Genomic DNA, 11808 nt, shown 5'->3' on the forward strand with positions numbered 1-11808 from the left:
AAACAGCTCTTCCCCAGTAACCAGTATTAGTTTGGTGGTGGTAGCGGCCAGTCCAAGGATAACGGGGGTAATATTTTGTACCTTGGGGAAGTTTTGACCTAAGCTGGTAAAGATAAGCTTAGGAGGTTTTTCATGCAGGTCCCCACATCTGTACCCTAGAGTTCAGAGTGGGGGAGGAACCGTGACAGGGAGGAACTTTGACATGGTGGCATAGTGGTGGGATTAACCTGAAATCATTTTGAGATCCAGTTGAGACGTTTTGAACTAGAAATACAAATTTTAAAAAGGATTTTTTTTTTCCTTTGGAAAGGAAGTCCAGAAAGCAGCTGAAACTGAAAGCAGCTTGTTTTTTCTTCTTTGTGGCCAAGCAGAGACAAAAGGGGATTATCTTTGTGAATTGCAGGTTTTCTTTGCCTGGAGGCAGGGTACTTAACTCCTGCAGGGAAATTCACAGTCTTCCAACCCAGAGTTTTTTTTCCCCTAAAAGTAAATGGGGGGGGGGGGTATTCTACCCATTTGCCTGGAGACAAAAGTGGCAGGGGGTTTTTTTTAGGATTTTGATTTTTTACAAGGAGCACAAGTTTAAAAAGGAATTTTTTTTCCTTTGGGCTGCTGGTAAGCAGATTTCCAAGTAGTTGGAGGTTTTTTGCTTTGAATTGGGCCCCGAGCAGAGACAAGGGAATTGTCTTTTTCTGTAGGCTGACAATCACTATCAGAGAATAGGTATTCTATTCCAGCACAGCAAAATTGTACAGCCAAGTTTTGTTTGTTTATTTCTAAACCTCGGGTGTAAAGTTAGTTAAAAACAGAGAGTTTAGAATGACAAAATCCATGGCTTGACAAAAGCTGGAATTAGCCAGATTTCAGGCTGAGGAAAGACAAAGGGAACATGAAAGACAGATAGAACTCATGCGGCTGAAGAAGGAGGAGAAGGAACAAGAAAGGGAGGCAGCGAGAGAGGCAGTGAAAGAGGCAGAACAACACCAAGCGGCTGCTAACAGGAGAGCTATGGAAGCAAGGGACAAAGTACTGGAGGAGAAGGAAAAAGAGAGGAAGTATGTGGAGGAGATAGAGAAGATAAAGTCTCAGCAGAATATCCCAACAAACCCTAGCAATCCTTCTCCAAGTACCACTTCCCATCCCAGAAAGTTCCCCACCAACAAGGCAGGCGATGATACTGAGGCCTTCCTAGAAAACTTTGAAAAGGCCTGTCTTGTGTACAACATCTCTACTGACCAATACATGGTAGAGCTGAGGCCGCAGCTCAGTGGACCCTTAGCTGAGGTGGCAGCTGAAATGCCTAAGAACACATCAAGAAGTATGAATTGTTTAAATCCAAGGCGAGAGTCAGAATGGGGATAACACCTGAGCAGTCTCGTCGGAGGTTCAGAGCCCTAAGATGGAAACCAGACGTGTCATTTACCCGACATGCCTACCACATTGTGAAACATTGGGATGCCTGGATATCAGGAGCAGGTGTTGAATCTCCAGTAAATTTGCCCTTCCTAATGCAAATGGAACAATTCTTAGAGGGTGTTCCTGAGGAAATAGAAAGATACATCCTAGATGGGAAGCCCAAAACTGTAATCGAGGCAGGAGAGATTGGAGCCAGATGGGTGGAGGTGGCAGAGAAGAAGAAAACTGATTGCAGTTGGAGCGGAGACCAGAAGGGACAACCCCAGACCACACCCTATTACCGGGGGCCGCCCAAGGCCCCACCTACCTCCCAAAGAACCCTCCAGACCCCTTATCGTCCCACCACCCCATTCTCCAGCACCACCTCACCCCAGTGACCCGTCAGCTGGACAACGTTTTAAATGTAACAAGCTGGGGCATGTAAAGGCCAACTGCCCCAAGAACCCCAACAGATTACAGTTCATTGCACCGGAATCACACCAGAGGTCCTCAGGCCCAGATACCTCCCAGATATCCTTGGAACGGAGGGAAACTCTGAGTGTGGGCAGGAAGAAGGTCACCGCGTGGAGGGACACCGGAGCAGAAGTGTCAGCTATCCATGCTTCCTTAGTGGACCCCAATTTAATCAACCCAGAGATCTAAGTGACGATTCAACCCTTCAAGTCCAACTCTTTCAATTTGCCTACAGCCAAGTTGCCTGTCCAGTACAAGGGCTGGTCAGGAACGTGGACTTTTGCAGTCTATGATGATTATCCCATCCCCATGCTGTTGGGGGAAGACTTGGTCAATCACGTGAAGCAGGCCAAGAGGGTGGGAACGGTCACCCGCAGCCAGGCTAAACAAGCCGTGAGGCCTAGCTCTGTTCCGGAAACTTCTATCAGGACCCGGTCAGAGGTAATGGACCCGGACCCCAGGCCAATGTCTGCAACAGCAGTAGTGGATCCAGTCCCAGAGATCCAGATGGAACCAGTCCCAGAAGCGGAACCAGCCGAATAACCAACACCAGACCCAGTGTCAGCACTGAATCCAGTACTTGCAACCTCAACACCAGAGGGCCCCACCGAACCTGAACTGGCAGCAGCCGATAACCCTACACAAGAGGCTCAGCCGGAGATGGGAAGCCCAACATAGTGCACCAGTGGAGAGCGGTTCACAGTCAACAGAAACAGCTCCATCCCCTATATCGCTACCAGAGGGACCAAGCCTAGGTCCACAATCCAATGAGGACCTGATGTCTCCAGCATCAAGGGAACAGTTCCAGATCGAACAGGAAGCAGATGAAAGCCTCCAGAGAGCTTGGACGGCGGCACGGAGCAACCCACCGCCTCTCAGCTCTTCTAATCGATCCAGGTTTGTTGTAGAAAGAGGACTTTTATACAAGGAAACTCTTTCTGTGGGACACCAGGAAGACTGGCATCCTCAGAGACAGTTGGTAGTTCCAACTAAATACCGGGCCAAGCTCTTGAGCTTAGCCCATGATCACCCTAGTGGCCATGCTGGGGTGAACAGGACCAAAGACCATTTGGGGGGGTCATGCCACTGGGAGGGAATGGGCAAGGATGTTTCTACCTATGTCTGGTCTTGTGAGGTGTGCCAAAGAGTGGGAAAACCCCAAGACCAGGTCAAAGCCCCTCTCCAGCCACTCCCCATCATTGAAGTTCCATTTCAGCGAGTAGCTGTGGATATTCTGGGTCCTTTTCCGAAAAAGACACCCAGAGGAAAGCAGTACACACTGACTTTCATGGATTTTGCCACCCGATGGCCGGAAGCAGTAGCTCTAAGCAACACCAGGGCTAAAAGTGTGTGCCAGGCACTAGCAGACATTTTTGCCAGGGTAGGTTGGCCCTCCCACATCCTCACAGATGCAGGGACTAATTTCCTGGCAGGAACTATGAAAAACCTTTGGGAAGCTCATGGGCTAAATCACTTGGTTTCCACCCCTTACCACCATCAAACAAATGGCATGGTGGAGAAGTTTAATGGAACTTTGGGGGCCATGATACGTAAATTCGTAAATGAGCACTCCAATGATTGGGACCTAGTATTGCAGCAGTTGCTCTTTGCCTACAAGCTTAAAGCGACACTCATGTCTGACGCTGTACTAAGGGCACCAGACTTTGACAAATCATTCCTAGCAACCACAGATGCGTCCGAGCGTGGTGTGGGAGCAGTTTTAATGCAGAAAGGACCTGATCAAGAATTCCATCCTGTAGTGTTTCTCAGCAAAAAACTGTCTGAGAGGGAAAGCAACTGGTCAGTCACTGAAAAAGAATGTTACGCCATTGTCTACTCTCTGGAAAAGCTACGCCCATATGTTTGGGGACAGCGTTTCCACCTGCAAACCGACCACGCTGCACTGAAGTGGCTTCACAAAGTCAAAGAAACTAACAAAAAAACTTCTTCGGCGGAGTTTAGCTCTCCAAGATTTCAATTTCGACATCCAACACATCTCAGGAGCTTCTAACCAAGTGGCTGATGCACTCTCCCGTGAAAGTTTCCCAGAATCAACTGGTTAAAATCGTCCTTGAGATGTAGAAAATATTGTTAGTCTTTATGTACTTGGTAGTATATTTAGAGATGCATGTGTCTTATTAACTCTGTTTTTCCTAGAGCTCCAGGAAGAAATCCCAGCCAGTGTTTCACCCTAGCTGAGATTTGGGGGGCGTGTCATAAATATAAAGGGAAGGGTAAACCCCTTTGAATCATAGAATATCAGCGTTGGAAGGGACCTCAGGACGTCATCTAGTCCAACCCCCTGCTCAAAGCAGGACCAATCCCCAATTAAATCATCCCAGCCAGGGCTTTGTCAAGCCTGACCTTAAAAACTTCTAAGGAAGGAGATTCCACCACCTCCCTAGGCAACGCATTCCAGTGTTTCACCACCCTCCTAGTGAAAAAGTTTTTCCTAATATCCAACCTAAACCTCCCCCACTGCAACTTGAGACCATTACTCCTTGTTCTGTCCTCTTCCACCACTGAGAATAGTCTAGAACCATCCTCTCTGGAACTACCTCTCAAGTAGTTGAAAGCAGCTATCAAATCCCCCCTCATTCTTCTCTTCTGCAGACTAAACAATCCCAGTTCCCTCAGCCTCTCCTCATAAGTCATGTGTTCCAGACCCCTAATCATTTTTGTTGCCCTTCGCTGGACTCTCTTCAATTTATCCACATCCTTCTTGTAGTGAAATCCCATTTGAAATCCCTCCTGGCCAGGGGAAAGCTCCTCTCACCTGTAAAGGGCTAAGAAACTAAAGGTAACCTTGCTGGCACCTGACCAAAATGACCAATGAGGAGACAAGATACTTTCAAAAGCTGGGAGGAGGGAGAGAAACAAAGGGTCTGTGTGTCTGTCTATATTCTGTCTTTGCCGGGGATAGACCAGGAATGGAGTCTTAGAACTTTTAGTAAGTAATCTAGCTAGGTATGTGTTAGATTATGATTTCTTTAAATGGCTGATAAAAGAACTGTGCTGAATAGAATAACTATTTCTGTCTGTGTATCTTTTTTGTAACTTAAGGTTTTGCCTAGAGGGGTTCTCTATGTTTTGAATCTAATTACCCTGTAAGGTAACTACCATCCTGATTCACAGGGGGGGGATTTCTTTATTTCTATTTACTTCTATTTTTATTAAAAGTCTTCTTCTAAGAAAACTGAATGCTATTTCATTGTTCTCAGATCCAAGGGTCTGGGTCTGTAGTCACCTAGGCAAATTGGTGATGCTTTTTACCAAACCTTGTCCAGGAAGTGGGATGCAAGGTTTTGGGAAGTATTTGGGGGGAAAGACGTGTCCAAACAGCTCTTCCCCAGTAACCAGTATTAGTTTGGTGGTGGTAGCGGCCAATCCAAGGACAAAGGGTGGAATATTTTGTACCTTGGGGAAGTTTTGACCTAAGCTGGTAAAGATAAGCTTAGGAGGTTTTTCATGCAGGTCCCCACATCTGTACCGTAGAGTTCAGAGTGGGGGAGGAACCTTGACAATGGCATATATCACATTGGTAGATGTGCAGGTGAACGAGCCCTTGATGGCTCACCACACGATCCATTGTCTACAGCCAAGCTCTAAGATACAATTGCATTTGCTCCAATCCCTCAGACAGAGACAAACACCTACAAGATCTCCATCAAGCATTCTTAAAACTACAATACCCACCTGCTGAAGTGAAAAAACAGATTGACAGAGCCAGAAGAGTACCCAGAAGACACCTACTACAGGACAGGCCCAACAAAGAAAATAACAGAACGCCACTAGCCATCACCTTCAGCCCCCAACTAAAACCTCTCCAGCACATCATCAAAGATTTACAACCTATCCTGAAAAATGATCCCTCACTCTCACAGATCTTGGGAGACAGACGAGTCCTCGCTTACAGACAGCCCCCCAACCTGAAGCCAGCAACCACGCACCAAAAACACTAACTCAGGAACCTATCTTTGCAACAAAGCCCGATGCCAACTCTATCCACATATTTATTCAAGTGACACCATCATAGGACTTAATCCTATTAGCCATGCCATCAGGGGCTCGTTCACCTGCACATCTACCAATGTGATATATGCCATCATGTGCCAGCAATGCCCCTCTGCCACGTACATTGGCCAAACCGGACAGTCGCTACGCAAAAGAATAAATGGACAGAAATCTGACATCAGGAATCATAACATTCAGAAACCAGTAGGAGAACACTTCAACCTCTGTGGCCACTCAGTAAAAGATCTAAGGGTGGCAATTTTGCAACAGAAAAGCTTCAAAAACAGACTCCAAGGAGAGACTGCTGAGCTTGAATTAATATGCAAACTAGATACCATTCACTTAGGTTTGAATAGAGACTGGGAGTGGCTGGGTCATTACACATATTGAATCTATTTCCCCATCTTAAGTAGCCTCACACCTTCTTGTCAACTGTCTAAATGGGCCATCTTGATTATCACAACAAAAGTTTTTTTCTCCTGCTGGTAATAGATCTTCTTAAGTAATTAGCCTCTCACAATTTGTATGGTAACTTCCAACTTATCTGTATGTATATACATCTCTTACTATATGTTCCATTCTATGCATCTGATGAAATGAGCTATGGGCCACAAAAGCTTATGCTCTAATAAATTTGTTAGTCTCTAAGCTGCCACAAGTCTTCCTGTTCTTTTTCCCATTATTGTATTGGCTACTGAACTCTACTGGTCACTAGTCAGTATTTCTGACACCCCCACCCGCCTCATTTCCTCTACTCTGCTGTCATCTAGTGTTGATTTCCCAGCATGACAGCCTGTTGCTTGTCTCTCCTCTAGTGGATTCTTCTCTCTATAGCTGCCTTCTTTCCTGTTCTTATTTGCGCATGAGCTTTCGTGAGCTACAGCTCACTTCATCGGATGCATACCGTGGAAACCCACGGTATGCATCCGATGAAGTGAGCTGTAGCTCACGAAAGCTCATACTGAAATAAATTGGTTAGTCTCTAAGGTGCCACAAGTACTCCTTTTCTTTTTGTGAAGACAGACTAACACGGCTGTTACTCTGTTTTCCGTTCTTGACTCTCATGTCACGTGGTGGCCCTTATTTAATATAACAGCCCATAACTCACTCCATAACATCTGCTACTATCCACCTTTCACTATGCAGCACAGAGGTCCTCGTCTCTTCAGTGCTATCTACTCAACACTTACACACCGTTATACAGCTTCACCTCCCTTTCCATTGGTCCTTTGGCAACATAACTTCTCCTTTCTTGCCCTTCCAATTTGGCTGCCGTTCATTGGGCAGCACAGCTGCACCTGTCCTCTCTGCCCTCTTGTGGCCCTAGACAGCATAACTGCATCTCTCCTCATTTCTTACCTACTGCTAGGTGGGTGCTGTTTCAAACTATAGCCACTGGGAACAAAATCGTACAAAAAATGATTGCAACATTAGTGGCTACAAGAGCACATACAGTGGCAGCAGCTCTCAAAGGCTTAGCAGGGGTTTCCCATCCATCCAGTGCCTTTCTGTTGATGTGGGCTCTGTGTCCAATGGAAATGCACAGATTGAAGCTACCATGACAGATTCCCAGTGGCTCTCCAGGCTGAGATTCTCAGAGGCGTGTAAGGTGATGTGCATCCATCTCCCATTTCAAAGGGATTTGGGGGACTAACTCTGTTATGTCCCTTGTGAAATCCCTTCCACAGAGTCAGAGCCCTACAATTCTCACTGGTGCCCAGCTCCCCGACCTCTGGCCAAGCCCTGACGTGCTCCCAGTGACTGAGCCAGCACTGCCATGTTTGGCATGACAGGAGTTCTGCCCGTTGGTAGGTGGTCGCCGCTTCCTCTCACCATAAGTTGCCTCACCCCCTGAGGAAAGGGCCCTGTGCGGAGCAGAGCTGCCTGGGGTACCTGGGGATGACTAGACACTGTGCCCTGAGAACTAGCCCTGTTGGACATTGGGCTTGTTGCAGTTAGTTTTGGGGATGCTCATTGTAACAGGTCCCCTCCCTTTGAACTGCTCTGTGCAGCTGGGGGAAGCAGAGCAGCTGGTGCCCTGCAGGGCCATGAGCAGAGTCCCTCGTCAGTGACCGTTTGATGGACCCGACCCCCGGAACGGCCTCAGTTCTATGGGTGCCCTGGCAAACCCCAGCTGGGCCTGGACAGTCCCAGGGGACCTGGCCTGTGAGTCTACCTCTTTGTTTGCCCAACCTCCCTGCCTCCAAGGGCCCGGTGAGCCTGGAGCTGTTGCTTTCCCCGAGCTGGTCACAGCCGGGTGTAGCCCAGATAAGAGCTATAACGCTGTTCCTGGTGAAGTGTCCAGAGGTCACTGCTGGGGCCTGGTTGTTTGCCTCCGGCCTCTGTGAGTTCAGTGAAGATGGTTGGTTTGCAGAGGGTTATGACGGTAATAAGCACAATTTCAGGGGTGGCAGATTTCCCAGCCTTACGTTCCCATCTCTGCTGCACAAGGAGTTACTAGTTTTATTGTCCAAACATTTATTTTGATCAAGAATGGCTTTTTTTAAAGATCTAAACAATTGGTTACAATTTTGTCTCCATTCTGCCTAGTGCCCATAACTCCATGATGGGAACATGGTTATGGCCACCTCCCTCCCTGGTCCTTCCACTGAGATGGACAACACTGAGTGCTGAGATTTTCACTAGGACTTATCAACTTAATTTTAATGGGGCATGATTGCTGAAATCACCCAGACAGCCTGAGGTTTTCAAAGCTAAGTTATTATCTCAGAGTCTCTGCATGTTTTTGCAAAAGCCACATTTACTGACTGCTTTCCTCAAAGCTTCCTTGACCTATCTGTTTCTCAGGCTGTAGATGAGGGGGTTTACCAGGGGAGTCAGGACCGTGTAGCAAAGAGGGAGTACTTTGTTTAGGTCTCTCAGTGTATCATGTTTCGGTAGCATGTAGACAATCATTAGGGTTCCATAGAAAATTGTCACCACAATGAGGTGAGAGGACCAGGTGGAAAAGGCCTTTTGCCTACTGGTGGTGGAAGGGATTCTCAGGATGGTCGCAATGATACACACGTAGGATGTCAGGATTAGTAGGAATGGAGGCAGGGTGAATACACAGGATACTAACCAGTGTGTGTCACTGCAGGAGAGCTCTATAGGTGGGATGACATCACAATAGAAATGGTCAATGTCATTCGGGCCACAGAATGTTAACAGTGATAGGAATAAAACACAGATAGTACTAGCGAAACAAGCTTTAACCAGGACCCAGCAGCCAACTGGAGGAAAAACCTGGTATTCATAAGAGTTGAATAGTGCAGGGTTTTACGTATTGCTAAATACCGATCATAAGACATCGCTGCTAGGAGACAGCATTCTGTAGCTGCCAGAGCACAAAAGAAATACAGTAGTGTGATGCAACCACTGACTGAGATGGTTCTGTCCCCAGTCAGGAGACTGGCCAGCATCCAAGGCATGATGGTCGAGGTGTAGCAGGTCTCCAGGCAGGACAAATTCCCCAGGAAGAAGTACATGGGAGTGTGAAGGTGCTGATCAGCCACAATGAGCACCATGATGAGGGTTTTCCTGGCCACGGTTGCCATGTAGATCACTAGGAACATCAGGAAGAGAAGAATTTGCAGGTCAGGGTGATCCCCGAATCCCAGGAGGAAGAATTCAGTGATGGCTGTTTGGTTTCTGCAGTCTGCCATTGGTTGTGTCTAGGAACAATAAATCTGTGCGACTGAATTGGAAGGACACAGAGTTTAAAAGTTAATCAAATCTCATGAATTAATTCCATAAATATTCAGAAACCCCCCTTCCTCTCCTGGTTACAGGCTGAAATTTTAAGACTAAATTTAGATTTCAGAGCAAAGTGCCAGGAAACTGAGTCCAAGGACAGAACATTGCTCTGAGGGGGAAGAGGGTGTTCAACACGGATACCAGTAATTACTATAAAAGCCCATTTATCCGGTAGCCACATACTGATATGACAGATCAGATAATTTCTCTGTCTATCTGACATACCAGAGCTTAACAATGATGCTTAAATGCTGTATTTCATTTCTGGCAATGGCCAGAATCATGCCATGTCTTAGGAGTCAAAATCAAACATCAACTAAAATCTTGGACTGAGATTTTTCAATGTGGTCTAGAGTTCTTAGGCACCGTCCTGCTGTTAGATTTCTTTCCATGAATTCTAACACTATATCCTGGTATATTCAGCATTTCAGTGCCCTGTAAGAAAAGGAATAATTTTCACCCCTTACAAGAGATCAGTTCATGCCATAAATTATGAAGTGGAGTAAATTCTCCCTTAGTGCCTGTGGTGGTGATGGGAACGTGGTGAGGGACTGGCAGTGCCTTTTCTGTTTCCCAACAGCAGCTATGTAGCAGTCATAAAAATACAGCTCTTTGGACGGTGGATCTTAGGAAGGGGTAAAACCAGGCTGTTGTGCAACTCTAAGTGGGGAGTGACCCTCCCCACTCCATAATGAGTGTGGGATGATCATACAGGAACAGGAAAGGCCCTGGGGTGGGGCGGGGGAGGGGGGAAAAGATGCTGTCCCTAAACTCGGAGTCTAGAAACAATCTGGCATGTGTGATCTGGGTTAGTAAGACTCTATCACCACTCGCCACCCATTGGGGCACACACTGAGCCAGATCCTCAGCTGATGTAAATCAAGGTAGCTCCATTTTTGTCATTGGGACAGTTCCCCAACCGAGGACCTGTCACAAGACATGAATCTCATGTTCTATCTCTGTGAAAAGGTGCTATGAACACTGACTGGCGCTGCAGTGGGAAGGAGAGGCTAAAACTCTTAATATTCACCTGAAGAAGAGCTCTGTGTAGCACAAAAGCTTCTCTCGTTCACCAACAGGAGTTGGTCCAATAAAAGATATTACCTCACCCACCTTGTCCCTCTAATAGTCACAAAGCACATTCATGTCCCTGTGTCAAGGTTCCTTCCCGACTCTGAACTCTAGGGTACAGATGTGGGGACCTGCATGATAAAGCCCCTAAGCTTATTTTTACCAGCTTAGGTTAAAACTTCCCCAAGGTACAAGCTGTTTTACCTTTTGCCCTTGGACTTTATTGCTGCCACCATCAAGCGTCTAATAAATATATAACAGGGAAAGAGCCTGCTTGGAAACGTCTTTCTCCCCCCAAAATCCTCCCAAACCCTACACCCCCTTTCCTGGGGAAGCCTAGATAAAAATCCTCACCAATTTGCATAGGTGAACACAGACCCAAACCCTTGGATCTTAAGAACAATGAAAAACCAATCAGGTTCTTAAAAAAAGAATTTTAATGGAAGAAAAAGTAAAAAATCACCTCTGTAAAATCAGGATGGTAAATACCTTACAGGGTAATCAGATTCAAAACAGAGAATGCCTCTAGGCAAAACCTTAAGTTACAAAAAGACACAAAAACAGGAATATTGATTGACTGGGGATTGGTCCTGCTTTGAGCAGGGGGTTGGACTAGATGACCTCCTGAGGTCCCTTGCAACACTGATATTCTATGATTCTATGAATATACATTCCATTCAGCACAGCTTATTTTATCAGCCATTTAAACAAAACAGAATCTAATGCATATCTAGCTAGATTACTTACTAAGTTCTAAGACTCCATTCCTTTTCTGTTCCTGGCAAAAACATCACACAGATGGAGAGAACCTTTGTTTCTCCCCCGCTCCAGCTTTGAAAGTATCTTATCTCCTCATTGGTCATTTTGGTCAGGTGCCAGCGAGGTTATCCTAGCTTCTTAACCCTTTACAGGTGAAAGGGTTTTTCCTCTGGCCAGGAGGGATTTTAAAGGTATTTACCCTTCCCTTTATATTTATGATATGCCCCCCAAATCACAGATAGGGTGAAACGCTGGCTGGGATTTCTTCCTGGAGCTCTAGGAGAAAACAGAGTTAATAAGACACATGCACCTCTAAATGTACTACCAAGTATAAAAAGA

The 11808-nt window shown here is 46.3% G+C and overlaps 1 pseudogene; it reads right to left on the minus strand.

Moving 5' to 3' along the window:
* Positions 1-8605: 8605 nt before the first annotated feature.
* Positions 8606-9548, minus strand: LOC140904861 (olfactory receptor 10A7-like; annotated as a pseudogene).
* Positions 9549-11808: the final 2260 nt, after the last annotated feature.

This window comes from Lepidochelys kempii, unplaced genomic scaffold (genome assembly GCF_965140285.1).
Source record: "Lepidochelys kempii isolate rLepKem1 unplaced genomic scaffold, rLepKem1.hap1 scaffold_134, whole genome shotgun sequence".
Lineage (NCBI taxonomy): Eukaryota > Metazoa > Chordata > Testudines > Cheloniidae > Lepidochelys > Lepidochelys kempii.